Source organism: Apteryx mantelli, chromosome 5 (genome assembly GCF_036417845.1).
Source record: "Apteryx mantelli isolate bAptMan1 chromosome 5, bAptMan1.hap1, whole genome shotgun sequence".
NCBI classification, from domain to species: Eukaryota; Metazoa; Chordata; class Aves; order Apterygiformes; family Apterygidae; genus Apteryx; species Apteryx mantelli.
In genome coordinates this window covers 87,985,852-88,013,070 of record NC_089982.1, presented here as the reverse complement: position 1 = coordinate 88,013,070, position 27,219 = coordinate 87,985,852, and the positions used below count along the sequence as shown (strand labels likewise).

Below are 27,219 nucleotides of genomic sequence, written 5' to 3'. Positions count from 1 at the left end.
TCAAATTCACCTGCAGCCTGCTCGCTCCAGAGCTTTTCAACCTTCTCGGCACTTACCGGTGCTCTCGGCCGAGCCTGCCGCCACACGAGCCGTCCTCCCGCCGACGCCGCGCCGCAACCCTGCTCCGGGGCCCGCCTGCCCCCCCGCTCCTGCCCGGCCCGCGCCGCCAACGAACCGGCGCCCTAAACGCCGCACACGCAAAACGCAACGTCGCACCCGCGCTCCAGCACACCCTGCCCCGCGCTCCCGCCGCTCCCGCCGCCCGGCCCCAGCCCGCCCCCCCCCCCCCACTCGCCCCGCACCGCCGCGTCCACGCAGCGACGGCCGCAGCGGGCAGGACGCAGCCCGACGCCCGGCGCCCCCCCAACCTGCGCGTTCGCCTCACCGGGGGCCCCACGTCCTTCCCTCCACGCCGCCTCCGCCCTCACCCGCCGCCGCCGCCCAGCCAAAACGCCCTCCCTGCTCCCCGCCGCTGCGCACGCGCCGGCTTGGACCGAGCCCGAGGGGCGGGGGGAGCCGGGGGAGCCCGAGGGGCGGGGGGAGCACGAAGGGAGGCGAGACCCGCAATGGCGCACTCGCGTGCTCGCGGCGCGGCGCTGCAGCCGGGCGGCTCACGCGTGCGAACCGCAGCCCGCCGCGGCAGCCCGGGGCTCCCAGCGAGCGCCCCGAGGCTGCCCGTGCCCGTGGCCGCGAGAGCGGCGGGGACCAGCGAGCAGGCTCCAGTGCTGCCCCGGTGAAAGAGCACCGCGGAGCAGCTCCGAGACGGCACTGCCCGTCCCCGCGGCGCCAGGAAGCACCGATAAGGAGGAGCGCTCTGCGCCACCGCTCCGTGAGCACCGCGAAGGGGCGACGAGCACGCTCTATTCGCTTACCCGTTACCGAAACGGCGGAGAGCAGCGGCGAACACGGCGACCGGCACTGAGCGTGTGCGCGCCGGAACTCAGTGCGCGTGCGCGTCCCCGTTGTGGCTGCAATACCGCTTTTTGGACACCCGAGAGCAGCAGTGAGCTCTGTGGAACGCAGTGCGCATGCGCGTCCCCCTTTCGGGTGCAATACCGCTTTTTGGACACCCGAGGGCAGCAGGGAGCACGGCCGGCCGCCGTGTGCATGCGCCACGGTGCAGTACTGCTTTTTCGACACCCGAGCGACACGTGTCCGGTAAGGACCACACACACGCAGCGGGCCACTGCTGCAGGGCGGAGAAGGCACAGGCACCTGGAAGTACAGCTGCTGGCCTGCCCCAGAGCACAACGCGAACGGCTGCTGGGAACCCCGCTGACGGAGAACCGCGCCTCCCGCCACCTCGAGAGGCACAGCATGGTCTCCCAGAAGGCCAGTACGGGAAGACTGCACCTGCCGGCATGCCCTGCAGACTAAAACGGCTGCCGGGAAAACCCCTGCCAGAAAACTATAGCTCCCAGCATGCCGTGCAGACTAAAAGGGCCGCCCGGAAGCCCAGTGGCGGAAGACTACCGCTCCCGGCGTGCCGCGCCAAAGCGCCATGGCTGCCCGGAAGCCCGGTGCCGGAAGACTACCGCTCCCGGCATGCCGCGCAAAAGCGACATGGCTGCCCGGAAGCCCGGTGCCGGAAGACTACCGCTCCCGGCATGCCGCGCAAAAGCAACATGGCCGCCCGGAAGCCCAGTGCCGGAAGACTACCGCTCCCGGCATGCCCGGCGCCGGGGTGGCGCTCCGCTCCCTCAGCCTCGTGCCCTTCGCTCCGTGGCCATCGCGTTCCGTCCCGCCCCTCTTCCTGCCGCCCGCCCTCGGCACCCGCCCACCGCCGCATACCGCCGCAGAGCCCACCCGCCCTTTGGAGAGATTTCACCGCCCTCGCCTCAGCTCATCCGCCCTTATTTACAGCGCCTGCTGCGAGGCGCAGAGTCGCTGCGTGTCGTGCTCGAGCCGCTTCTCCTAGAGGCTTCAGTAACAGAGCTTTCCTTTGAACATCGTTGCAGAATACTCCACAGACAAAAAAGAGGCAGAGGCTGCGCTAAAAAAAAAAACAAAAAACCCACCCACCTACTCAATGGGACAATTTGCAACCGTTCAAGAAGCAACCGTCTTCTTTAGGACTTTCAACCTCCTGCCTTTACTGATTGTTAAACAAAATAAACAGCCAAAGCAAGCCGCGCTATTTGCTTGACAGACTGCTCAGTTTTTATTATTAAACAGCACGAGATGCTGGCACACAGTACGTCTGCCACGTTAAAGCATGAAAACATTACTATTCCCATCACCTTTTTAGCTTGTTTCCTGTAGTGCCACCAAAGGCTCGTTCCGTTTCTAAGATAGCCGGCCTTTTCCAGCAGCGATCACAGCCTAAAGGCTATTCCTATGGGAGAAAGACTAACAGCTCGCTCACCTAGGTACCACTTACCTGGCTCCGTTACTACAGGGATTAGCAAGGAAAGCGCATTGTCTTCTCTAAAAGGGAAAGACGCTCTTTTAAGCACTTCCAGCGACTCCACAGCATTGTCATTACTTTGGATGGCTAGGCAGCTTCTTCAAAGCCAGCTGCAAGAAAGAGTTTGCCTCCAAGGCACAACTTTCTGCTCCCCAGGGGCCGCCCAAGAGGAAAGCGGCCGTTCACCACCCTCTGACAAAACGCACGGTAAGCCCTCAAGTACAGCACAAGACACCTTCTCTAGGGAAACCCACTGCTACGTCTCCTTCGCCGCAGGTTTTTCTCGGTATCGTGGTCCATTCGACAAACAAAAGAGGACGAGAAATGTTTTCATCTGCTCTAAGGGCTTTCGTAGAAGAGAACGACATCAAAAGGAGTTATTATGGGATTTAGGCTTCACTACGCACGCTACCCCAGCGCCACGGACTCGCTTTAAAGGGTCAGTAATGTACGCGTTTTTGCACTAATATTCACGGAACGAACAGGCGCTTCACCAAGGAGGATCGTTCATAAAAAAAAAAACTCTGGCAATGTGTTGTGAGGTAACAGACCTAGACAAGCAGTTATTTACTCAGATCCTTCGGTTTACGTTTCTTCGGCTGGATGTAGTCCAAGGCGTCTTTTTCACGTCCCACTGTCAGGGCCGCCCCAGCTAAAGGGGCTGTGGGGCACAAAGAAAGGCTGAAAGAATAGTCCAGAGTGCACTAGAGGGATGCTAAGGGGTCTAGAGGGCCAACAGAGGCCTGCAGAGGGAAATTAACAGGCTAAAGGAGGAGCCAAAGCAGAACAGAGGACTGCTAAAGGGGCTGGAGGGCCAACAGAGGGCTCCAGGGCATGAAGAAGGGCTCCACAGGGATTCTGAGGGGACTAGCAGGGTCCTAAGGGGTCTCGAGGTGCAAGAGACAGCTCTGGGAAACAAGGAAGGCCCAAAGAGGAGTCGGGAAGACACTAGAGGGGTGCTAGGGGGAGTAGGTAGGGAAAAAAGTAAAAAGGGGGAGCAAGGAAGACGTGCGGAGGTGGTCTGAGGGGACAAGAGAGGTTGTGCAGGGCCGGAAGACAGCTCTGGGGCACAACCAAGGTCTCCGGAAGGGTTCTGGGGGAACAAGAGGGGTCCGAAGGGGTCTAGATATCCGAGATCCAGCTCTGGGGCAGCAGGAAGACTGAAAGAGTAGTCCGGAGCGCACTAGGGGGGTGCTAAGGGGTCTACATGGCCAACAAATAGGCCTAACCCAAACCCAAACCCAGCCTTCTAACCTAACCCTAACGCTAACCCTAAATGGCCATAACCCTAAACCCTAACCCTGTACCAGGGAAAAACAGGGAAATTCCACTGTCCCCGATGACCTACGGGGACTCTGGTGTGAACGGCGCATGTTCAGGGAAGGACAGACAGACAGGGCCACTGCTGCAGGGCTGAGAAGGCACAGGAACTACAGCTCCCGGCCTGCCACAGAGAACAACGCAGCCAGCTAGTGAGAACCCGCCTGCAGAGGAGTAACCTGCCGCCACCTCGAGAGGCGCAACACGGTCCTCCAGAAGCCCATAATGGCAAGACTACGTCTCCCAGAAGGCCCCGCATATTAAAATGGCCGCCCGGATGCTCGGTGCCGGAACACTACACCTCCCAGAATGCCCTGCAGATCAAAATGGCCGCCCGGAAGCCCGGTGCCGGAAGACCAGAATTCCCTGCATGCCGCAGCGCTCAGTGAGGTTTGACCCTGTGGCGCTTCCGTTCCTCTCCGTCCCGCCCCCCCTGCCCGGGACCCGGAAGCGGCCGCAGAGCCCGGAGCGGCCCCGCCATCCCCAACGCCGATCCCGGACTCCCCCGACGCCGGCCCCGGGTCAGCTCCGACACTGCCCCTGCCCCCCCGCGACCCTCCCCAGCGCTGCCCCTGGGATCCCCCTGCCCGACACGGTCCCGATCTGACCCAGGACCCCCCCCCCATCCCCGCGCTGCTCCAACCGCGCGAGAAGCCACCCCAAACCACAGGACTTGGCCTCCATTTTCAGCCACAGAAACAGCCCATTGAGCCTCCATTTCTGGCCCCAAAGATGCAGGATGCAGCCTCTGCTTTTTGCCCCCAAAACAGTCAACCTCGCCACCGTTTTCAAGTCCCCAAAACACGTCTCAGTCTCCGTTTCTGGACCCGAAAACAGAGGACTTGGTCTCCATTTTGAGTAGCAAAAACAGCCAACTAAGGCTCCACTTCAGGCCCCCAAAACACAGGCCTCGCTGTTTGCAACCACAAAGGCAGCCAACTAAAAGCCCCTCTTTCCAGCCCCCAAAATGCAGGACTTCTTAGCCTGTTTTCAGACGCAAAGGCAGCCAACTAAGGCTCCATTTCTGGTCCTCAAAGTGCTCGAACTAGCCTGTGTTTGCAGCCCCAGAAACGCAGGATTTTAGTCCCCATTTTTGACTCAAAAACGGGGAACTTAGTCTCTGTTCTCAACCAGAAAAACAGATGGCTAAGCCCCCGTTTCTGAGCTCAAAAATGCATCCCCAAGTCTCCGTTTTTGGCCCCAAAACCTCACAACTTCCCTTCCTGCCTGCCCTGGCATGTGGCCCCCAAATCCCTCTTTTCGGGACGCAACCTCCAGCTTACCCCTGCCGCTGGCCCGTGTGCGGGGCTTGCAGGAGCAGCCCCATCCCGGGCGGCCCCGGGCCGTGCTTGGGAACTCGGCTGGGGCGGCCCCGCGGGGAGGGCCCGGCCCTGGGGCAGCCTGGGCAGCGCTGGGGGAGCAAGGGTGCTGGGCTGCGGCCCTTCGAGCTTTATTCCCTGGCCCAGCCTGGCGTGGCCCCGCAGCTGAGCCCCGCCGCTCCTCACCTGAGGCCGCCGCCGCTTCCCTCCCAGCACCCGGGTCACTATGGAGGGAGGGAGGGAGGGAGGGGGGCGGACAGCCGCCACCAGGGGCCAAATCGAGCTGCCCAACCGCGGCAGCCCACACTCACCCCTGGGGCTCGCCCTGCCCTGGCCCCATTCCCAGCCCTGCCCCACGATCCTGGCCCCACCCCACACTCCTGGCCCCGCCCCATGCTCCTGGCCCCGCCCCTGGAGAGCAGCTCCGCCCCCAGGTCTGCACTCACCCCCAGGTGCCTCCCCAGTGACCCCTGGGGCCCCCCGTAGCCCCATGGTCCCTCCACTTCCCCCAGGATCCCCAGGGCCCCTCTCATCCCCAGTCCCACCCCAGTGCCCCCCAGTGCCCTGCGGTGTCCCCGGAGCCCCCAGGCACCTCCCGCTGCCCCCCAGTGCCCCCCACTCACCCCCGGTCTCTCCGCTCCCCCGTGTCCCTACTCCCCCCAGGCTGCGTCCCTGGGCAGGGATCGGCTGGGGGGCACCAGGGCCATGTTCTGGGGGCGGCAGGGCCGGGGTCAGCGCAAGACCTCCAGAGAGCTCAGACACAGCCGACACCTTCCCTGGGTGGACGGAGCTTTATTGCCCTCCTGCCCTGGGGTGCTGGGGTCCCCCAGCGCAGGGCACCGGGGCTGCCGCCCGCTGCGCACAGGAGGCCTCGGCACGCTGCCGCCTCTGCTGAGCTGCAAAGACAATACAGAGAGGCACCATGGGTGCTTGGCAGCCGTTTCCCCCACGGAGCCCAGCCGGGGGTGGCTTCCCTGGCCAGGAGCCTGGGCGCCCCGGGCGCTGGCTTTCAGCACCAGCGTCCCTGGCCCGGCACCCACGGGGCCTCCGGATGCCTCCCTGTCCCTCGAGGCGGGAGCCCGGCCACTATCACATACCTCCCAACAGGAACGCCAGGTCCCGTTGCTGGAGTCACTCGGCTGGCGCGGTGTCCTGGAGGACGCCTGGCACACGGGGAAACGCAGCTGTCAGGACATGGCCCTAGCCCTAAACCCCAACCCCGGCCCTGGACCCTGACCCCGACCCGGGGACGCAGCCGGGAGGAGCGCGAGAGCCCGGTGTTGCCTCTCACCCAGGACGATGACGGCTGCCGCCTGCGACGCCTGGTAGCTCCCCGTGCAGCAGCTCTGGGCCGTGCTGAAGAGCCTCTCCAGCAGCGCGGGGCAGTCTCGGGCCTGGGGAAAAGCAGGGACGTGGGAGCTCGTCTCCAGCTGCCAACGCCCCTCCGCCCACCCACGGCCGGGCGGCCCTGCGGTGCAGGAGCCGCGGGGCATCCGGCCGCAGGGACGCAGGCCCCAGCGCAGAGCTCACTCACCAGGTGACTGCAGACCTCGTCCTGCAGCTCGGCCGCACTCAGCCCAGCGCTCGCAGCGATGCGCCGCCGCACCCTCTTCGACCCCAGAAATGGGGCGCACAGGTGGAGAGCGACCTTGCATGCCTGGAAAAGAGCGTCGGGTCCTGTCACGGGGATGCTGCTCGCCTGCCTGGGTGCCGAGGGAGAAACCTCACCACGGCAGCGTCCAAGCAGGGGTCTGAGCAGACGCCGGCAGCCCTGCGCAGGCAGGAGCGGCACCACGGCTCTGCTGGCGCCACGGGGCTTCCTGCGGCTCTGCAAGGCGCTCCGGGGGCTCTTACATCGGAGACGGCCGGGGCCGGGTCCCGGAGGTGCAGCACGAGGCTGGGAAATGCTTCCTGCACCTCTCTGCTGAATAAGGACCTCCTCCCCGAGGCGGACGAGGCCAGGGCGCTGTAGAGGTCGAAGGCCGAGCAGCGCAGAACCTCTTCCTCCTGCGATCGAGAAAGCCCGTCTGGCAGGCTGCTAACGAGGGCACCGTGTACAAACCGCTCGGCACCACCGGGGCGCTGTCCGCAGGGGACGGCGGCACCGGGACGGCTCTCGCCCGCCAACAGGAGAATGAGCGGCTTCACTTACCGCCCCCAAGAACGCCCGGGTGGACCTGGCGATCTCTTCAAAGGCAGAGCCCACGGCCCTCGCCTTCAGCTGCCCCAGCACCTTCGCCAGCGCCAGCAGGCTCTCGGCAGCCACCTCTGCGCCGGCCACGTCCTCCAGGCCCCCGAGCAGCACCTCCACCACGGCTGCGCTGTGCCTCCGCAGCTGCGAAGCAACGGGCACACAAGCTGCTCACTATTCCTGCCTCTCACCGCTGCTCTTCACCGCTGCGCTTGCTAGAGCAAGCCCAGAGCAAACCCCAGCCCAGGGAGCCCCAACTTGCACCCAGCGTCCCCTTTGCCACCCTGCTGACATCAGAGCGAGGAGCGTGGCCTTAGCACAGCCCCGCGTCTGCCTCAGCTCGTCTCTCCAGGCTCCTCAGACCCCAGGCAGCTCTCCACTGGCAGCTCGCGAGTTCAGGCTGCGCTCGGAGCCCAGGAAAGGCCATCTCACCTTCGTGGGCGCTCCACTGGCCATGTTGCCCACGCCTCTCACGGCCATTTGCTGCACGGCGCTGACGGGGTCCCGTGATCTTGCTGCTAAGGCCTCTAAGAGGGGCTTCAGGAGCTTCCTCTCCTCCACCACTTTGTCCTTCATCAGCTGCAATCAAGCCACATGGCCACTAGCATCGGGCGCGATTCACACCAGGCAGGACGCAGGAACCCCTCCGAGCCCTCCCTGCCTGCTGCTGCCTCACCTCAGCAAAGAAAGCCGTGGCCGTGAGCCGCAGGTTGGTCGAGCGCGAATCCAACCACGGGAAGAGGCTCTGCACCAGGCGCTGCGGGACGAGCTCCGCGCGGAGCAGCACACTGCGCACAAAGCACAAGCAGGCTCATGACACGCGATCGTGCGGGACGGCCACGGGCCGCGACTCCCAACTTCTCCCGCTCTGACGCAGATGCTGCTCTGCACCTCAGCAGAGCTCCCGGGCGCTCAGGAAGGTCTCAGCAGCCCTTTCCCCAGGACAGCCCCCACGACACGGCAGGGCGCATCCCGGCGGCTCTCACCTCGCCAGGAGACACACGCCAGTGGTGTGAGCCCGGGGGTCTGCCAGGGACGCCCACACTCCCTGCTCCCGGAGCAGCTGCAGCCATCGCTCCTCCAGGCATTTTGCCAGCACCAGCTCCATCGCCTCCACAAATAGTCTGGTAAAAAAAAAAAACCCAAGAAATCTCCGGTCACAGAAGTTTGGGGGAAGATTTCTCTTTAGCAGAGCTAGAACAGCTCCGCCGCTATGGGAGCTGTTTGTTTGCTCATCCTAAACTCCACTGAGGGAGAGGCAAAGTACCCCTGAAATGACACTCTGCAGCCTTCAAGTCTCAAGCTAACCAAAAACCGGCATTTTCATCCTTTGTCCTGCCCCAAACCCATGGACGGCAGGAGAAAACCCAGGCTCCCTCGGCTGACTCCATGCCAGATGCCCAGGGCAATCCCCAGCGGCTCTGCTAAGCAGCGCTTTGTGGAGAGCACCTTGCAGGCGGCACACAGCACCGACTTGCTCCTGCCCTTGCGCAGCGGGAGCGCGGGCAGAGCACGGCGCTATGGGGAGCTCCGCGACAGCCCCTGGCTGGCCACACAGAGTCTACGGGCGGGAACGGCCATGCTGCGGCCAAATCCCCAGGCACGCTGCCCTGCAGCGACCAGTCCTGCCTCCCCACGGAGGCAGCCCAGCGCCAGCGGGACAGTCGGGCGTGCCTGCAAGGCCACGAACCACACGAGCAAAGACCCGGGCCACAGGCCAGCCCTGCCCCTGCCCCTCCTCACCTGCCCGGTGTGTCATCGCTCCCCGGCTCCCCGAGGGACAGCGCCATCTCCTCCCCCAGCGTCTCGCTGACCTGCCCCAGGAGGCCGGGAAGCAGGCAGGGAAGCAGGTGCTGGACCAGCCTCTTGCTCCGCAGGACGGACACTACCTCGGAGAGGGCGCGGGTGATCTACAGAGAAATTCAGCCAAGAACCACCTGGTAAAACAAGGGCTTTCCCACCGGCCACGTCCCCCTGCCAGCCTGGGGGCTTTTACTGTCTCCAATTCTCACTGCGGCGATGGCCGTGTGGCCCAGCAACGGCAAACTGTCCTGGCTCCCCACACCGCTAACGCTGCCACTGCCCCGGCACAGCACCCTGCGAGGCTCCACCGGCGCTCGCACAGGGCACAAAACTCCCTCGCGCTGAAGCACGAGTTGGAAAGTAGATGCGAAGCAGCACTAACACCTCTGCCGCTGACCGTACCGTGCGAGGCTCCAAGGCAGCCTGGCTGCTGCCCAGCTCCTGAGTGCGGCAGTCGCTCCCGTGGCTGCTCTTTCCAGCTGCCCTCAATTTTTTGGCTAAGCGCTCCAGGATTTGGCGTCCCAGGGCGCTTCTCCCCAGGCTCCTCCACACCTCCACCGTGTCGCTGCAAGGGAACAGACGCTTGCCCGTGAGCCCCTATCCTCAGCTACCTGCGACGTCCTCACAAGAGGCCAAACGCTCTCCTTGTCTGCAGCGGGGCTGGCAAGGCCCGCGTCAGGGCAGAGACACTGGCCCACGGTCCTGCAGCGCTCAGCCTTTCCTGGGGAAAAACCACCTGCTTCCGACCGGGACCCCCCACGCAGGCGCGCCCTGGGGCTGGGGCTGACGGCAGGGGGAAGGGCCAGTGCGCAGACCTGTCTGTGGGCAGCTGCTTCTGGAGGAGGCTGTTGAGCACCGGCTGTTGGTGAGAGCGGACCAGGAGGAACATCGCCCGCAGCACGAAGCGCCTGCGGGTGCTCTGCCGGGTGCTCTGCAGGCAGGTGTAAAGGATGCGCACGAGTTCAGGCACCTGAAAGGAGGAAGGCGAGAAAGAACGGCTCGGTGCGTCTTTTCCCCGTCCTTCTTCGGGGCCAACAGCCAACAACAGAGAACAGCCAAAGGCGAATGCAAAAAAATGCCTCTCTTACCTCCTCCTGGAATATTTGCTCTCCGCACTCCCCCAGAAAGGTGAGCGTCCACCGCCCAGCGGCCCGCGCGCACACACGCCTGGCGCACAGCAAGCTCTCCACGACGGTGCTCACGAAGTCTGTGGCCTGGCCTCGGGGGAAATACTTGCAAACAAGCTGGGGAGAAATCAGAAACGCAAGAGACCACGTCCCAGGTTGCTCGGATGCAAAACTCATGTCCTGAGAGCAGTGCGCTCACACACACACACACACACACACATCATGGCATCTGCTCCTTTGCCGTGGAGCAAAAGGACAGACACATCTCCAGCCTGCTGCTCCATGCTCACGCCACATGTCCCCACGCGACAGCTCGCTCGGGGAACGGCGCGAGACCCTGCAGGGAGCAGGGAGAGGGGCAGGAGCCCGTCACCAGGCCCCCACCCCACGTTTCAGGGGCCAGTTACCTTCGCGATGTTGGCGGAGGTCGCCAGCAGAGACTCGGAGGTGACGGTGCCGAGTCTCTCACACAGGTGCCCGATCTCGTTGGTCCAGGGCACCACGTCTGTGGTCTCAGCTGGAGCTGGGAGAAAGGGGAGTCACGTTTGCAGGGAGCGAACCTCTGGCCCCACGTGCGGATAATGGAGGATCTGAGGGAGGACGGCGAAGGCCACGCGAAGCCAGGGCCCCCCCAACATGGCACAGTGGGTTCGCGAGCCAGGCGAGGGGCCAGCCGCGGAGGGGGACGGTCTCTGGCACCGGGGACGACGTCCTGCCCTCAGACAGCAGCGGCGGACGGCCCTGCGCCGCTCTCCTCACCTCCTATTTGGAGCAGGTGGCCAAGGCAGGTCGCTGCCCGCTGTCGGGACACGGCTGACACGTCGCACGTCAGAGGCCCCAGCAGTCCCGCCAGGGAGCCGAACTGCTCGCAGGCGCGGTCTCGCTGCGGGAGCGAGAGGCAGGCAAAAAGGTCACCGTCAGCCCCGCGGCTGCTCGCCCTCTCCCGGCCGTGCTGCCCCCGAGCCGTGGCTGAGCCAGGGGTGAACGAGGGGCTGCCCCACGGCCCCGGGAGACCCGAAGTCCGGCGCCTGCCGAGGCAGAGCTCCCCGCGTGTGGCGTCCCCGCTCACCCTGTGCTCGCGTCCGTCTTCGTAAGCGCCCAGCAGCTGGACGCACACCTGCAGGGCCCTCTCCCTCTCGCACGCGTGGGTCGAGGCAAGCCAGCGCCGCAGAACCTGGGCATGGGCAGACCTGTCTCACCATGGGCGTTTTTCTGCCCAATGACCCTCGCCAGCCCCCTCCCTTCCCGGCCTTGCCACCCCACAGCCCCAGTCTCTCCGGGTGCCCCAGCCCCGGGCGAGGAGCCCTTCCCCACGGGAACCTCCCTGCTCCGGCCTCAGCCCAGGCTGCTCTTGCCACGGGCAGCATTGACCTGTGCAGCGCCCCTCGCTCACAACTGCGGCTGGGGAGAGGCTCTGGCTGCTCTAGGGGGCTGCAGGACACTGCGAGCTGCCTGCAAGGAAGCTGTGGCCGATGGGAAGAGCTTGGATGTGAAATCAGGGCAAGGGAGCCTGAAACTAGGACCATTTCACTGTCCACCAGTCTGGGTGTTGCACCTAGTTACAGGGAAGCTCCCCTCCTTGGACCAGCCCTGCAGGCGGGATCCCCACGGCTCTGCCCCACTCTGGCAGCGGTGACGCTTTCCCTACCGCCCCGGGGACACTCACCTGCACCATGTCCTTGAGGCAGATGGGGGCCAGCTCTGCGCGGAGAAGGGCTGCCATGAACTGGCCCAGCGCTCGCAGAGAGGGCGCCTGCACACCCTGACACCAGAAAGGGGGGCTGAGGCCGGGCACCCCACGGAGATGCCAGCGCAGCCAGCAGCTGCCAGAGCGCAGGGCGCTGGGAGCTGGGCCCCCACCGAGGGGTGGCCCAGAAGGGCCAGCGGGTACCAGGGCGCGTGGAGCAGCCGCCGCCGTCTCCCCTCTCATGTCCGTCTGCTCCGGGCGACGAAGGCACACGACGCCCTGGCAGCACTGAGCCAGGAGGCTGCAGTTTTCCTCCCTGCTCAGATGGGGCTGCAGCTTGCTGCCAGGAGAAAAAAGGGAGGGAAGAAAGAGAAGGGGCTTACCAGCACTCTCCAGAGCGAGTCAGAGGACGACTGCCTTTGTCCCCATCAACAGCCCCAAATCCAACGCCCGCAGCCCCAGCCACGCCAGCCAGCTGGGCTGGGCCACGCAGCGACTCCCACAGCCCGGGGACAGACCCTACCTCAACTGCTTCATGGCCACGAGGGCCCGGGGGTGCACCGGGGACTCCTGGGGCTCCTCCTGAATCACCTCCTGCAAGTCACAGGCAGACACGTGCAAAGTGGGCAGCGGCGCGGGAGAGCCCTCCCACCCGTCCTGGCCGTAGGCTCTTCTGCCAGACCCCGCAGGCACCGGCACCGCCACCCCCACGGCTCCCACAAGGGTCCCGTGGGACGAGGCGGCAGCTCCCTGGCGCCCGGATGCACCACGCTTCCCCGCCACAGCCCCGAGCGCCAGCACCCACGTCCCCCAACGGTTTGGGACATGGCTCGGGGCCCGTGGGAGTTTGTGCAATGCCCCAGGAGACCATCGCACCTCTGCGCAAATGCAGAGCCCACAGCTGCCCTGGGCAACGGTCCCAGCTCTGGGCACTCACCAGCAGGGTCTGCAGCAGCTCCCGCTTGCAGCAGAGCTCGAACCCGGGGCCGGTGACCGCAGCCTGGATGGCAAGGCTGATCTCAGTGACGCTCTGCGCCAGGGAGAGCTTCAGTTGTGCATCCTGATCCCAGAGGAGAAAAACACACTTTGAGCTCTTCGCAGGTCCGAGGGCGGAAAGAGCAGCGGGGCTGGGGGGAATCTGCCTCCAAGCACAGCACGGGGAGGACACTATGCCTTCCGGGAACCCCGCGGACCCCAGCTCGGCACCTGCGCCCCAGCAAGGAAACCTCTCTCCCCTCCTGGGAAGGAGCCTCCCAAGGGGAGGGAAGCAGCTGCCCCGCTGCCGGCCGGAAAGACCCTGCGGACCCCTGCCCAAGGGAGCAGGGCGAGCAGTGCTGGCACGGCTGCGACGGGAGAGGCGCGCACGGGAAGGGCAAGGAGAGGCTGGAGCTGGCGGCACCCGGCCGGCTCTGCCCCGCGCCCCAAGCACCCACCTGGCAGCCCTCGCGGTAGAGCTGCAGGACGTTCCCCACCACGTCTCTCTCAACGTGGGCGAGCAGCTGCTCCCTGGGGGCGCGCAGCGCCATCTGGCCGTACGTCACCATCAGCGCAGCGCGAGTAGCGCGGGTCCTCACCGTGTCGCTCTGCCGGGAGGTCGCCGGAGAAGCACCGAGACGTCAGCCCGCGGCCCCGCTGTGCCCGGGACTCCACACGCTCCCGAGGCGAGAGCTGCCCTGCGCCCGACCGGTGGCGCAGCTCCCCACGCACCTCCCAGCAGCTCCCCACAACACCACCACAGGCTCTTTACCTTCTGGTGTTTCAAAGTCCCCGTGAACTCCTTCACCGAGGACAAAGCCAGCTGGAAGTGGCTCTCGGCACAGCGGGACACAACTGAAACCATTCCCTGCAACGCAGCAGAAACAGGGAGTCGCTCCAGCCCCAACGCCCAGCCCTGGCCAGCTCCACCGGCCAGGCAGGACCTTTCCCCAGGGAAACGGGCGTGAACAGAACGCCAGCAAGGGCTGGAGCAGGGCATGCAGGGCCCCTCTGCCCCGGGGACACGCAGGGGACACTCGGGAAAGCAGGGCGACACGAGAAATCCTCACCTGTGCCTCCCACAGCTCCACGAAGTTGGCTGCTTTCAGATGTGCCAGCGTCTGCTTTCGCACGTGGCGGAGGCACGCGCAAGCTGCCAGGGCCGTGCCGAGAGCCTTGTACAGGAACCGCTGCAAGAGAAGAGGCCGAGCCCCAGCTGCGGTGACAGCCCGGCCTGGCGGGAGAGGGCCAGGCCACGGCAACCCCACTGTGCCGGTGCCCGCGGCGCCAGCCCCAACAGCGGCCGGTGGCCAGCCCAGCCCTGCCACCAGCCCAGCACGGAGGGGAGCGCGAGCACCTTCTTGGGGAAAGAGTGGGCAGCAGGGAAACCAGCCCACGGGGCAGAGCGCCACCGCCAGCCCTCGCCCTGGCCTGAGCCTCCCGCGCCTCCGCCGCTGCAGCCCTCGGGGTGTGCAAGCGGCAGCGACACCACGCAGGGAACAAACCTTCTCCCAGGACAGGCGGGGAGAGCTGCCCAGCTGCCGGCTCAGCTCCCAGCTCAGGCCCACGGTCCAGGCCTCACTCTTGATGACCTCCAGCGACGTTCGCAGAAACTAGGGCAAAGCGGGAGATGAAGCAAACGCTCCCCTGCCCTTGGCCAGGGCCTTTTGTACATCCAAGTGGCCCTAGAGACTGTCGGGGCAGAGCTCCCCCTCACGACAGTCCGTCTCCCCACCCGCCCCTCTTGCAACCTGCCTCTCGCTCTTCCCCTAACGCGCCACTTGAGTCCCCTGGGCTCCGCACACGCCAGAAGCAGGCGGTGCCACGGCATGGGGCCACTCCAGAAGCCCCTGCCCCGGCCTTCGGCTGCCTTCGTGCTCAGCCGTGCCCCACGTGCCGAGAGCGGCTCCTCCGAGCGGGCAGCACCCATGGCCAGGGCAGGTGCCGGGGGCTCGGGAAGTGCCCGTGCCGCTCGGTGCCCGAACAGGGAGCCCCCAGGTTCCTCCCACCGCTTTTCCTGCCCCCTCGTTTGCCCCATCCAGCTGGGACCCCCTCAGGGACGTCGTACCTTCAGCAGAAGGCTCTCCCACTCGGCCGCGTCCAGGGAGCTGGCGGTTGTTCCTGCAAAGCCCGAGGAAGCAAAGTCCTCGCTGTTATCCCAGCGAGCAGCACGGGAGAGCCCGGGGGTCTCCTTTGCAGTCTGACGCCCCAAAGCCTCAGGCCACGGGGCTGACAAGCGCCAGCAAACCCGGGACCATTGCCCTCCACCAGGCTGGAGAGCTGAAGCATTTTGCTGCCCCCTCCGCCCCCAGCCTCTCCCTCCCGCCGGCACTTTACCTGCCAGGTGCTGCAGCAGCAGGGGGATCTCCGCGGCCCAGCTCGCCCCCACGGCTCCGTGGATCGTGCCGGGCAGCGCCTGCAGCAGCTGCAGGGCCGCGGCTCCACGGCCACCGCCTGCGTGCGGAGCCACCGCCGCCACCACCTAGGCCAGGGCAGGAGAGAGACGGGCTCACACCTGCCCCAGGAGCCGCGGCTGCCCCGCAGGCAGGCAGGCAGGGAAGTCGGCACTGCCCTGGCTGGCAGCAGGCAGCCGATGGCTTCGCCTGGGCACTGCCATCCCCCAGGAGGAGCGGGAGCCCCCGACGGGCAGGGAGGCTCAGGCACCCTCCAACACGCTCCTGCCTCCTCCCGGGGCGCCCGGCACCGGCCTCGGCACCATCTCTCCCACCCTCTCCCCTCGCTCTGGCCCCAAAAGCTCTTCCCCGGGGCCCCGCTACTCACCAGCAGGCGAGCCAGCAGGGCCTGGGGAGCCGGCAGAGCAGCTGTGGGCAGAAAGAAAGGCTGCGTGAGATGCCCAGCCCCACCGTGCCCTGCCCGCGCCATGTCCCACGCCCCCGCGCGGGGCTGAAGGGGACCCCGGCTGTGCTGCCTCCACACCAGCCCTGCCGGGATCCCGCGCTGAACAGCTGCTGACAAAGGCAGCTCCGGCACGGCAGGAACCAGCCCCCGGGTCCGGCAAGAGCTGGATGCAGGAGCACCAGGCAGCTCTGCCAGGGAAGGGGCGCGCGGGGCAGAGCCCTCGCACCCAGCAACGGGCACCGCTCTGCCCTGCGCTGCCCCGGGCCTCCTGTGTGGGGCTGGCAGGGGACACAGGGACACGCGCTGCCCCGCGCCCACCCAGCCCAGCACAGCGCGCCAGGTCTTTCTGCTCCCCACCTTGCTCCTCAGACTCCAGGGCCTCGGGCGCCGCCTCCTCTTCCTCGCGCTCTGCTCTCTCCTGTCTCTCGGCCAGGGCACGCAGACAGCGGCAGAGCGGGACCAGCATGCCCGTGTACTCGGCTGGCACCACGTACCGCAGCAGCCTCGGCCACAGGAGCTGCAGGCAAGAACCAGGCCATTCGGCACGCCGGCATTTCCGCCTCTCCCTCCCAGTTCCCCTGTCATTGCCGCTTCTCGGCACCGGCCCCTCGGCCTCGCTCCTTCCCTAACTCAGTCTCACCCCGACTTCCTCCTCCTCCACCTTCTCTCCCTCTCGCCCACCTTGCTTCACGCCGCTTTCCCCCTCCCTCTGGCTGCCCGTTTGGCGAGAGCTGCCGGCACAGCTCACCCCAGGGGCAGTTCACCTCCCCGCTGCAAGGGGACGCAGGAGGCGTACGGCCCCGCCAGCCCCTACAGCTCCTCTGCGGGACGCAGCCGAGACGCGCGCCCAGCGGTGCTCCAGGCAGCGCAGACGCGCTGGACGAGCAAGTGCGGCCCCACACAGCTCAACCCCAGCTCTTCTGGGCTGCTTTAGTGGCTAAGATGGGGAGTCCCAGTGCACAGGGGAAAGCCTCGGGCACCGCCAACCCCACCGCTCAGGGAGCTCGCAGACGGAAAGGACGGAAGCGTTTCCGTGAGCTGCGCGAGCTCTGCAGCCTGTCAGGGGAGAGGTTCGGGCCACGGGGAGGGCGAGGAAAAGTGTCCCCAGACAAGCAGCAGCAGCAGCAGAGGATGACTGACTTTGGCCACTGCTCCTGCAGAGATGTCCAGCGTGCCCAGGACGTGCACGCACAGGCCCCGAATAGCCCTTTCCTCCCGGGCTTCCACTGCGCAAAGTTTTCCTGTCGCCTGCGAGACAGAGGTGGGAAACACTCGTCACCGCCTGTTCCCAGACCTTGCGGCGCACGGTGACAGGGAGGCCGCTCCCACCGCAGCACCGGCGCCAGTGGTCCTGCTGCACCGGGCTCCCCGCTGCCAGGGATGCCCACGGCAGCGCGGCACCGCTGGGGCATGGCAGCCCCGGCGCCGCGCTCTGCCCTTACCAGTCTGCCCGAGGCCCGGCTGAACTCGCTGAAGATGTGCCCCACCACGTCCCACGCCGAGCAGCCCGGGGCACTGGAGTGCAGCAGCTCCCCGATGAAATGCAGCACTTCCCTCCTCACCTGCCGGGGAGGCCGCAGTCACGACCCCGGCCCAAACCCCGAGGGGAGCTGCCTTTGCGGCACTGCAGCCCCTCCGGCCGGGCCGAGGCGACGAGGGTGCAGCAGCAGCCCTCGCTCCGTGGCCGCCACCGGGCTCTAGCCCCCGGTCCTGCCTTTGCCTCCTGGTACGGCCTCGCCAGGCTCTGCCCCGGGGAAAGGGCTGCTCTGCCCCCACGGCAGCACCGGCCCTGCCCAAACCAGCTCACCTGCGCCGTGGTGTCGCGGCACACAGACTGCGCAAGCTTGGCGAACAGGGGCAGCTTCTCCCTCGTGTCGGGGGCTGCAAGAGACAAGGAGAGGCTTGCGCTGAGGCCGAGCCCCCATTTCCGGAGGGAGTCGTCACGGCTCCACGGCTTTTTGTACACAAGTGGGACAGAAAAGCGGGGCCAGATTGGGATGTCAGAGGAAGCAGCAGCATCCCAGCAATGGAGTAGGGACTCCAGTACTCCGGCCCATGTTACTGACCGTCAGAGCGCACCAGAGCTTGCAGCATTTCCACGGCTGCCACGCGATCGGCCTTGCTCCCGTTCCTCAGCTTGCAGTATAGGAAGACAATCGTCTCCTCCGGGCATATTTGGGCTGTGGGGAAGAAATCACGCTTGGCATTAGCGACCAGTGCCTTCCCACACGGGCAGGTTTGCGAAAGAGCTGCCGGGACACGGTGGCGCGGCGCTGGCTCTCCTCTCCTTACCCAGCAGCGTGATGCAGCGGCACAGCTCTGCTCTGTGCTCTGGGCTGGGCAGCTCGATCTCGTCGCAGAGCTGTGGGAACAAGGCGCGTTTCAGAGAAAGCCGGATCGGCATGGAAAGGGACAGCAAAGAAACTGCGCTGCCAGCTCTCGTCTCATGAGCAGCTCTGGGCACGGACCCACAGCCAAAGCCCAGAGCCCCGGGCACACGCAGAGCTGTGCAGCAGCCGAGGCGGCCCAGGAGCCCCAGGCCAGCGATGCAGCGTCACACCTTACCTGCTGGTGCACAGCAGCATTGACGGCCAGAAGCTTGGCCCGGGGCACGTGGGTCTGAACGCCCGCCACGGCCCCCAGGAAATAGCTGAGAGTCTGCAAAGGAATGCGGGAGGGAGAGGGCGGCTGTCACCGCGAGCCGCCCAGAAAGGGAGAAACCAGCATTGCTGGGAGGCGCCACGGCCTGAACCCACTTCCAGGGAAACCCCAGCCCCGCACGGAGCTTCTGGCTCGTCCTTCCCGCAGAGCAGCACTGCGAGGTCTCTCTCCTCTGCGTGGCCCCACCGGGATGGCCTTTCCCGGCACATCACCCCCCTCGCACCTTTCCCTGTCACAGGGGCTGGACGTGGCCCTGGGCGCGAGGGCAGAGCTCCTCGCGCGCCCCCAGCCCCAGGAGGCGGCGCAGCCTCCCCTCCCGAGACGCTCGCCCCAGTGACTCTCCGCTGCCTCCTGGGCCTCCCGCCTTGCTGCTTTCTTCCAGCAAGAGCCTGGGAAGCCCCAGGCCCCCGTTCCCCCTTTCCTGCTCAAAGGGCCCCGGCTCCTCCCGGCACCCCATAGCTCCCCGACGGCCCCCGGCCATGCTGTGCCCCGCACAACGCCTCACCGTGGTCACCCCCAAGGGGTCCCAGACGTCGCGATACTGGTGCAGGAGCCAGAGGAGCTGCTCCCAGACGTGCTCGCGGTGCTCCTCCGCGTGCAGGAGGACACCCATCATGGCACCCATCGCCCTGAGCACGGCCTGCTTGACCTGCCGAGGGACGGTGACACACTGTGTCAAGGACTGCGGGTCTCTCCAGCGCTCGCCTCCCCCAGACACCAGCCCGCCCTTCCCGCATGGGGCTTTCCCCTCCCCGTCGCCCCTGGTGAGAAGGGCTCGCTCGCCAGCACAGAGAGCATTTCCTCCCAGCACCCCCGGCCTGCCCCGCCAAAAGATCCCAGGATTTGGCTCCTTCCTGGCAGGGAGCCCCTGGCCTCCGGGCTCCTGGCTCGGGGCCGCCACGGGCAGCTGCTGCTGCCCACAGCTGCGAGAGCAGCAACACTCACCTCCTCCTGCTCACAGCCCCACCAGTTCCTGCCCGCGTAGCAGAAGAGCGGGTAAACGGGGGCGCAGAGCTGGGCGGCCCCCAGGCGAGGGAAGGCACGCTTCTCCCCCTCGCGCAAGTACGTGTTTATTCCTCTGCACCACTGCTCCACAGCTGCAGCACAAGAAGGGAAACAGGGTCGCCTCAAAGCCTGACCGGCACGAGACCTCGCACCGGCCCCCAGGCCTGCTTTAAGCCCAGGCCAGGCTCGCCGGGGCGCAGGTTGCGAGGAGATCTGCCTTCAGGGACGCGTTGTGCCACGGTCTGAGACGGCTGGATTGAAACGCTGCCTTGTTTCTCCCCTCTTCCGCCCCAGCGCATCTCCTCCTCCGCACAGCCTCGCTCCCCTCCACCGCTGCCTGCTGCAGCCCTGCCTCTCCCTTCCCAAACGTTTGCCCCGCAGCACAAGCTTGGGGGCTTTGGCAGTTCTTCCCTGCGCTCTCCCTTAAAGCCCACAAACACAAACCCAGGCTGCCCTGGGGGAAAGGGAGGAGCAGGGGGGAAACAGAACTGGACAGAGCTCAGCCAAAGGCAGGTAAAACCGGGAGGCAAGTGCGGGAGCAGAGGCTGGGAAGGGACCCAGGAGCTGCTCGGGGCAGCTGCAAGGAGCGCCGGCCCGGCCTGCCCACAGACACCCTGGCGGCACCCGCCGCTCCCGCATGTTCAGGGCAGTTTGGAGCTGCCGAGGCCGGAGCTCGCTGCGGGCTCAGCCCCGCCGTGCTCGCCCCGAGACCCCGGCGAGGCACCCAGGGCCGCCCCCTCCCCTTCCCCTCCCCGCGGGCCCTGCCGCGGCGCCGACACTCACCGCCGCAGACGGCACTCAGCATCCGGCCGCTCCCCACCACGCTCAGCACGCCGTGCAGGGCCGACAGCGTCGTTTCCGCGAAGGGCACGCACTGCAGGGCTGCGGAGAGGGCAGGGACGGGCGGCCCTGGTCAGCCAGAGCCGCCGCGGCCCGCGGGCTCCATCCCCTGGCAGCGCTGCCAGGCCAGGGCCAGGGCTGCGGGGCCGTGCTGGGGGCAGGGGGACGGGAGAGCTGCCACAGCGCTGGGGGAGGGCCCGGCACGGGAAGGGTCCTGCCAGGGCACCCGTGCGCCGGCCGCCTTCCCCGAGGGGCGTGGGGAAGCCCTGGGGCACGGGGAGGACGGTGCGGGGCAGAGTCCGGCGCGTTTGGTCTCCGGTGGGTTCCCTCCAGCCCAGCCCAGCCCAGCCCAGCCCAGCCCAGCCCGTTTTGGGCAGGGGCAGGAACACCGTCTCCCGCCTGGCACCCACTGTAACCCGGAGCAGCGGGCTGGGGGGCCGTACCATAGCGAGCAGCGAGGTTGCGCAGGGTGATGAGGACGAACTCCTCCGACATCTCCTCCGTGGCCTTCAGGCGGCCCTGCAGCGCCGACACCACGTCGTGCAAGTGGGAGCGGGCCAGCGCCATCAGGACGTCACTAGCCGCCGTCCTCACGGCGGCCGTCGCACCCTGGAAGACAGCAGCTCGCGTGTGGCAGGAGCACAACCGGCCGTCTGCCACGGCTTGGCCTCCAGGCAGGACAAGGAACCGGGAACTTGACTCCGACTGTCCCTCGCTCACAAACAGTCCGCCCCCACCTCTCTGCACAGCTCTGGGTCACCGCCCCAACCCCCCGCCAGGACGCATCCCGAAGCCTCTCCGTAGGACGGCCGGGCTGGACGCTGGCATCCGGGGTCACCCTCAGCAAGAACGAGCTCACCTGGGCCGCTCGCAGGTCCTCGCACGCCACCGCTATCACTCTGTCCACGACAGAGCTCTGCAGACGGCTCTCGTCGCCCCACAGGACGCTCTCCAGCTCGCGGTAGGTCTCCGCTCTGCCACCCTGGGGACACACCGCACACGGCAGCGATGGGACGTGCTGCCCCACAGCAGCTCTGCTACGCCAACGCCGCGGATGAGCTACCGGCACCGCTCAGTGCAGCCGTCGGGAGCAGGCGAGAAAGCCTGCGCTGGGATTTCCTGACCCGAACCCGAACCCGAACCCTGGGGACGCCAACACCTCCTGCGGGAAAGGAGGGTGTGTGGGAGCGTCTGCCCAGCGCCACCAGCAGGATCAGCATTTTGGGATGAGGCGCAGCAGCAGGGCAGGGGCGCTGTCAGGCGAGATCAGCCTTCGGCACCCGGGGAAGCCGGGGCGCTGCCAGGAGCCCTCGAACCCCCCACGTAGCCCTGCAAGATGCCTCCGCCTCACCTTGGCGTCTTGCAGCCGGTCCAACAGAGAAGTCACCACGGCGGCAAAGGTAGCGATGGCCACAGGAACCGACCCGGCCACCCTGCCGCCGTCCTCGCCACGTGCAGGTCCGGACTGGGGACGTACACAAGTGAAGAAACCTGGAAGGAAAGCAGCGGAGGGTTTGCATCGCTCCGGCAGCCGCAGGGCTTGGCCCCGAGTCGGGGCAAACATCTCCCCAGCCGGAGCACGGGGCGACAGGAGAGGCCGCTGGAGCCAGCTCTGCGCAGCCTGGAGAAGAGCAGCCCGGGGCAGCTTGGTGCTGGCCCCAAGTGGGCGACCTCGGCTCTCCCCGAGCCGGGAACGCGGGCACTGGCAGGTCCCCGTCACCCCCACCAACGTGCCAGCAGGCAGGGCGCCGAGCATGGTGCCGGCACCCACCTCGGAGCGCTCGCAGCACCCCCATCGCGGCAGGACTCCCTGGACGGACGCACTGCTCCACCAGCACCTCCTCCCGTGGGAGTCGCGAGCCACTGGGCCAGCGCTGGCCCCGGGAGGGAGAGGGCACCCGCGGGGCCACTGTGACACGTGGGGGCCACTGTGACCTGTGGGGGCCACTGTGACCCATGGGGGGGCCCGACGCCTCACAGAGGGCTGCTGGGCGGGGGCCAGGCACGGCTGCAGAGGGACCCCCAGGCGAGGGGGTCTGGGGCACTAGAGGGGACGAGAGGGGTCCAAAGGGGGCTGGAGGGCCAGAAGACAGCTCTGGGGGAAAAGGAAGGCCAAAGGAGCAGTCCAGAACACCCTAGAGGGGACCTAAGGGGCCTCCATGGCCAAAAAATCACTCTGGGGAACAGGGAAGACAGCTGGAAGGGTTCTGAGGAGACTGGAGGGGTGCTAAAGGGGGCTGGAAGGCCAGAAGAGAGCTCTGGGGCACGATTTTGACTCAAAGAGGGGTCCGGAGAGCACTAGAGGAGTCCTAGGGGGTCTAGAGGGCCGCTAGAGGACTCTGGGGCACGATTTTGGCCAAAAGAGGGGTCCCGAGCAGACTAGAGGGTCGCTGAGAGGGCTGGAGGAGCAAAGCAGGGCTCCGGGGCATAACAAAGGCCTCAGGAGGAGTCCTGAGCGGACTAGATGGGTCCTAAGGGGACTTGAGGGCCACAAGACAGCTCTGGGACACAAAGAAGGCGGAAAGAGTAGTCCAGAGTGCACTAGAGGGGTGCTAAGGGGAGCGGAGGGCCAAGAGAGGTTTGCAGGGGGAAACTAAAAGGTCAAAGGAGGGGCCAAAGCAGAACCCCTGAGCGACAGACCCTCAACAACAAACTAAACAATGAACCTTAAGTGAAAAACTTCAAAGCCTCAGCTTTAAGCAAGAAACACCAAAGCACCCATGAGCATGAGAACAGTACAGAGAAACCAAGGGGTTTGCCCACAGCTTAAGAAGTTTCCCCTTCGTTTAGAAGGGCAGCAGAACAGCAAGACACGCACCAGAATCATGTTACAGCTGCTGTTTATAGGCTCGGTTTTAGCCACCATTCAAACGTGAGCACGTGCAAGAATTACGCCACTGGATTGCACTAAGCTGCACTTCCACTGCACCTACCTGAAACACCGCAAGCACTAATTCATCTCTCTTACAGACCATTAATATTTTTGGTCCTCTCAGCTCCACGGGCAAACAGCCACAGCCAATGACACCAGTAACCACCGAGGGCAAAACCACCTTCCACCTCCCAGCCCTGCTCACATACAGTGCAGCCCCAGGACGTAGCTGTGTCCACGCTGCAAGTCAGAGCTCGTCCTCCATGGACGGCCGCAGAGCTCCGCAGAGCTCCCAGCTGTGACAACGCTCCTTCGACTGCCGGACTATGCTTCAGCACCTGCAAAGCGGCCAGAACGGTTACTGAGAGGCACAGCCCTCCTAGAACTACTCCCTAGTCCAAAGCCTGGAATTGTTTCCGCAATTATGACTGAGCCTCTGTGCTGCTTCACTCACCCTCTCTGGCTCCGTTTCATCGCAGGGATGTCACAGCAACCCTCACGTACAATCAGGCTCGCTCAGTCACCTGGCCACCTCCAACCTTCGGTAGATGATCCTCCTCAGGGAAACTGCCACTGACAGACACCCTCAGAAAGCGCTGTCCAGCCAAGGCAGGATAAAAACTAAGGCCTCCAGAAACTCCAAACTCTGCAGAGACTGAGCTGATGGGAAACTGACTCTGGCCGGGACAGTGCCAGGAGGAGGATTTTGCTTCACTCGCTCAGGCTGCCTAGTGGACAACACAAGCGGCCCAAGTCAGACAGACCCTGCTGGAAAGCCCTATGACACGACAGCGTGCCAGAAAGCAGAGGCGAGCGCAGGCTCCTGGAAGAGCAGCAGAGCAAGGCTGACGTAGGGAAGACACCGGTTTGCATAAAGGCAGACCTGACAGAAAAGCGGGCTCGATGCCAGCGTCGCGATCACGACTCGAGCTGCACCGCGCGGCAGCCCCGTCTGCACGCAGGCGGCCAAGACGCAGGAACCGCGGGCCGCGCCGACGAGCGGCACAGACGACCGCAGCAGCTCCGGAGCGCCCTGCCACGAGCACCCGTCCTAACACCCGAGTACTCGGAGCCTCTGCTGCTCTCTGCCTCCGTGACACCTTCCCTCCCCAGGAGCCTCTTTGCTGTCCACCGCATCCCCCACCGCATCCCTGGCCCACTAGTGCTCCCCCACTGCACATCCACAGCCCCGCGCCTCCGCACGCAGAGTCGCTGCGGAGGGGTCTCACGTGACCCGAGCCAGGCAGATCGGTGGGACCCTCTGGGCACTGCTGATCATCTCTGCCAAGCGCCAACCGCCTCTTGGTGCCTGCCACACCAGACAAAACACAAAGGAACGACAGACCTTCAGCCGGACGCAGGGCCAGGGAGCACAACGGAAGAAAGGAGGGAACAGAGCGCTTGGCAGATGGATGGAGAAAGAAAGAGAAGGAGAGACACCCGGCCCCAGGGTCAGGGCGCTGCACAAAGGAACAGACGGAGAGGCATCGAGGGCCACACAGAGGGATGGAGGGCTGCACAGAGGACCGGGGAGCAGAAGAGGGGAAAAAGAGGGACACGGAGGTGGACAGAAGAAGAAAGAGAGGAAAGAAGGAAAGGGGAGGCAGACAGAGGGACAGGCAGCAAAAGAGAAGGGGGGAGAAGCGGACAGAGGAACGGGGGCTGGATGAGAGGGACAGGGAGCTGGTCACAGCTTCAGTACCCGCGGCACCTAGTTTCTCCACGCTCTCCAGTCTTCCTCGCTCTTTCCCGCCTTGTGCAAAAACCCTCCCAGACCCCTTCTGTACTCACATGCTTCCTTAAAACAGGATCACCGAAATCAACCAAACGGGCTGAGCTGCTCCTCTTCCGCTTGCCGGCCCTCAGAACGTCAGCCTGCAAATGAATCAGACCACCAAGGTCACCGGCAGAGTCTCCTTTTGGAGCTTGGCCCCCCCCCAAGCTTTAACGATGGTTTCCCAACCTGGGCAAATGCAGGTCCTCCCTTCAGCCCTGTAACAGTTTTTATTCCGGGGTCCCAAGTCGCTGTTACGACACCAAGCGGCAAAGCAAGGCAAAGACAGCTGGGCTCACAGCTTACCCACCTAGCCACGAAAATTCTTATTTGAGGCCTCCCTCGCTGCTTTTTCCAGGTAAACACACCAAAATAAAGCTCCCAACAGGCAGCTGAGGCTTCACACAGACCTCGGGGCCCTGCTAGCAACAGCAATGCCGTAGCCGCCGGGCTACCAGGCGCTATTCCCCCCCACCTCCCCTGCTGCTCCGTGAATTGCGGCTTATCACTCGCAAGTCCGGTAAGGATGCGGCCGACCCTCCTACGGCCGAGGGCTCCTCGTCAGGACCGGGCAGAGAACCTTTCCGCCGGCATTTGGAGTCTCCTGGCCGCTCTTGACACCTGATAACTTGCAAAGGGCTGAGGGCGGGAGCCCGCAGTTCTTCACGGCAGCATAGTCGTTCCCCGATGTGCCGAACGCCTAGCATTAACATAATTTATAAATACAAAAATACCACCACTACAGGGTGTAAAGCCAAGCTAAAATTTCAGCAACCAAAGCAAACCTCTTCGCGCCTGACAGAACGAGCCATGTGCATCAGCACCTATAACTCCAGGCTAGCAACCCCTCGCGGGCGACGCTCTTCTGGCAGGCTGCGGAGCTGAACTCCTCCGTCTTGCCTAAGAGTCTCTGCCAGGACGTGACGTAACTTTGCCAGCCAGCGCTTGTTGATGGAGGCTTAGTAAAATCCATCGCCCTACAAAAGTATAAAGCAAAAAACAAAAAAAAACATTCAAACTCTGCAGGAAATCATAAGAACCCAAAGTTGTTTCTAAGCACAAAAGCAGATCTAATACACACATACACAAGCAAGGTAAACGAGAATACGCAAGCCACAAATACCGCTTCCCCCAATCCCCTGTTTTGGGAGCTATGACAACAGTCAGGTTTGCTGTGAAAGGGAAGTTGGACTAAGTAGCCGCTAGAGATCAATCTTTCAGAAACCTTCTGTGTCCGCATTTTTGGCACTACCGTGCTCTGTCACTTCAGACACGCACAAGAAGAGCCACTTCTTGCAACACTTGCACAGTAGCCCCCCTCCACCACCACCCTGTCCCGCTCGTTAAGATTAGTGCCCGCTGTGCCACTTGGATAGACGATACTCTGCTGTCTGTTCACTTCCCTGACATTAGCTACTTCAGAGGGAATTGAGCAGGCTGGATTGCCTCTGCGCTCTCAAAGGCAAAAGTCTCAAAGGCGGTCACAGCCCAGATGGCTGCTAAACAGTCTTTCCCACAGCCGGAGAGTTTTTGCTGTGGCCCCAAAGGGCGTGGAAGGATGCTGCTACTGGCACCCACTTTCCCTACCGCTCTTTTCTAACGGTGCTGCTCCCACGGAGTCAGCAGATGCGGAAAGCTTTACTGAAAGAGGCTTGCCTTGTCCTGGGAATTTGAGGGCAGCAGATTTTACGGCCGCTCCTTCCAGTTTAGCGAAAGCAGCGTCACCTTCCTCGTTCCGGTTCCGTTCCTGACTCCTTTCCGGTCATTTCCATCACGGTGCGCCGATACCAGCAAAGCCAGGTTAACGCTGCCGGAGGAAATTAAATCCTCCTAAGATTGCTCGGAGTTGGAACTGACGAGAAGGAGCCTTCATTCCGCAAGGCTTTCACTTTTCTTCTAGCTGCTGTCTTCCTGCTGCCCCAAATACCATTGCCAGGCAATTAACCTGGGGTTGCACTAATTGAGCCTTCCTGAAAGCAATCTTCTAATTTTACAGTTCAGACACTTCCCCCTCCCCCTCACTTCCTCTTCAGTAACTCTGGCCACCTGACCACCATTCGTTCCCCTAAGAGAATAATTTGCTGTCTTGGAGCTCTTAAAGCACGATGCTTCACAGACACAGAAAGTCACGTGCACAGAAACGGACGGACGCAGCATCCTTTTTGTAACGCGTACGCACCTTCCGTTAGATGTCGGTCATCTGTTATTCCGATCGCTATTAACGGTGAACCTTCCTCGCCAGGAGGAACGGGCTTTCCCTTTTGGGGCGACGGAGACAGCTCTCACTTGGTTCCATTTGATTTTATTACTTCGGCTTGCTTACGTTTTTCTGGTCTCTTCAGCTTCAGCCATGGCAATGAATCTAAAAACTAAATATTC

General features: G+C 64.6%; 2 long non-coding RNA genes across 2 annotated transcripts; both read right to left on the bottom strand.

Moving 5' to 3' along the window:
• Window positions 1–5,896: 5,896 nt before the first annotated feature.
• On the bottom strand, window positions 5,897–6,422 carry LOC136992218 (uncharacterized). Its single transcript, XR_010884301.1, has 3 exons — window positions 6,338–6,422; window positions 6,144–6,209; window positions 5,897–5,942 (listed from the first exon to the last, which is right to left on the bottom strand). It is a non-coding gene; the product is annotated as an uncharacterized lncRNA (long non-coding RNA).
• A 6,993-nt stretch (window positions 6,423–13,415) lies between these two features.
• On the bottom strand, window positions 13,416–13,930 carry LOC136992217 (uncharacterized). Its single transcript, XR_010884300.1, has 3 exons — window positions 13,900–13,930; window positions 13,602–13,697; window positions 13,416–13,437 (listed from the first exon to the last, which is right to left on the bottom strand). It is a non-coding gene; the product is annotated as an uncharacterized lncRNA (long non-coding RNA).
• Between the last annotated feature and the right edge of the window lie 13,289 nt (window positions 13,931–27,219).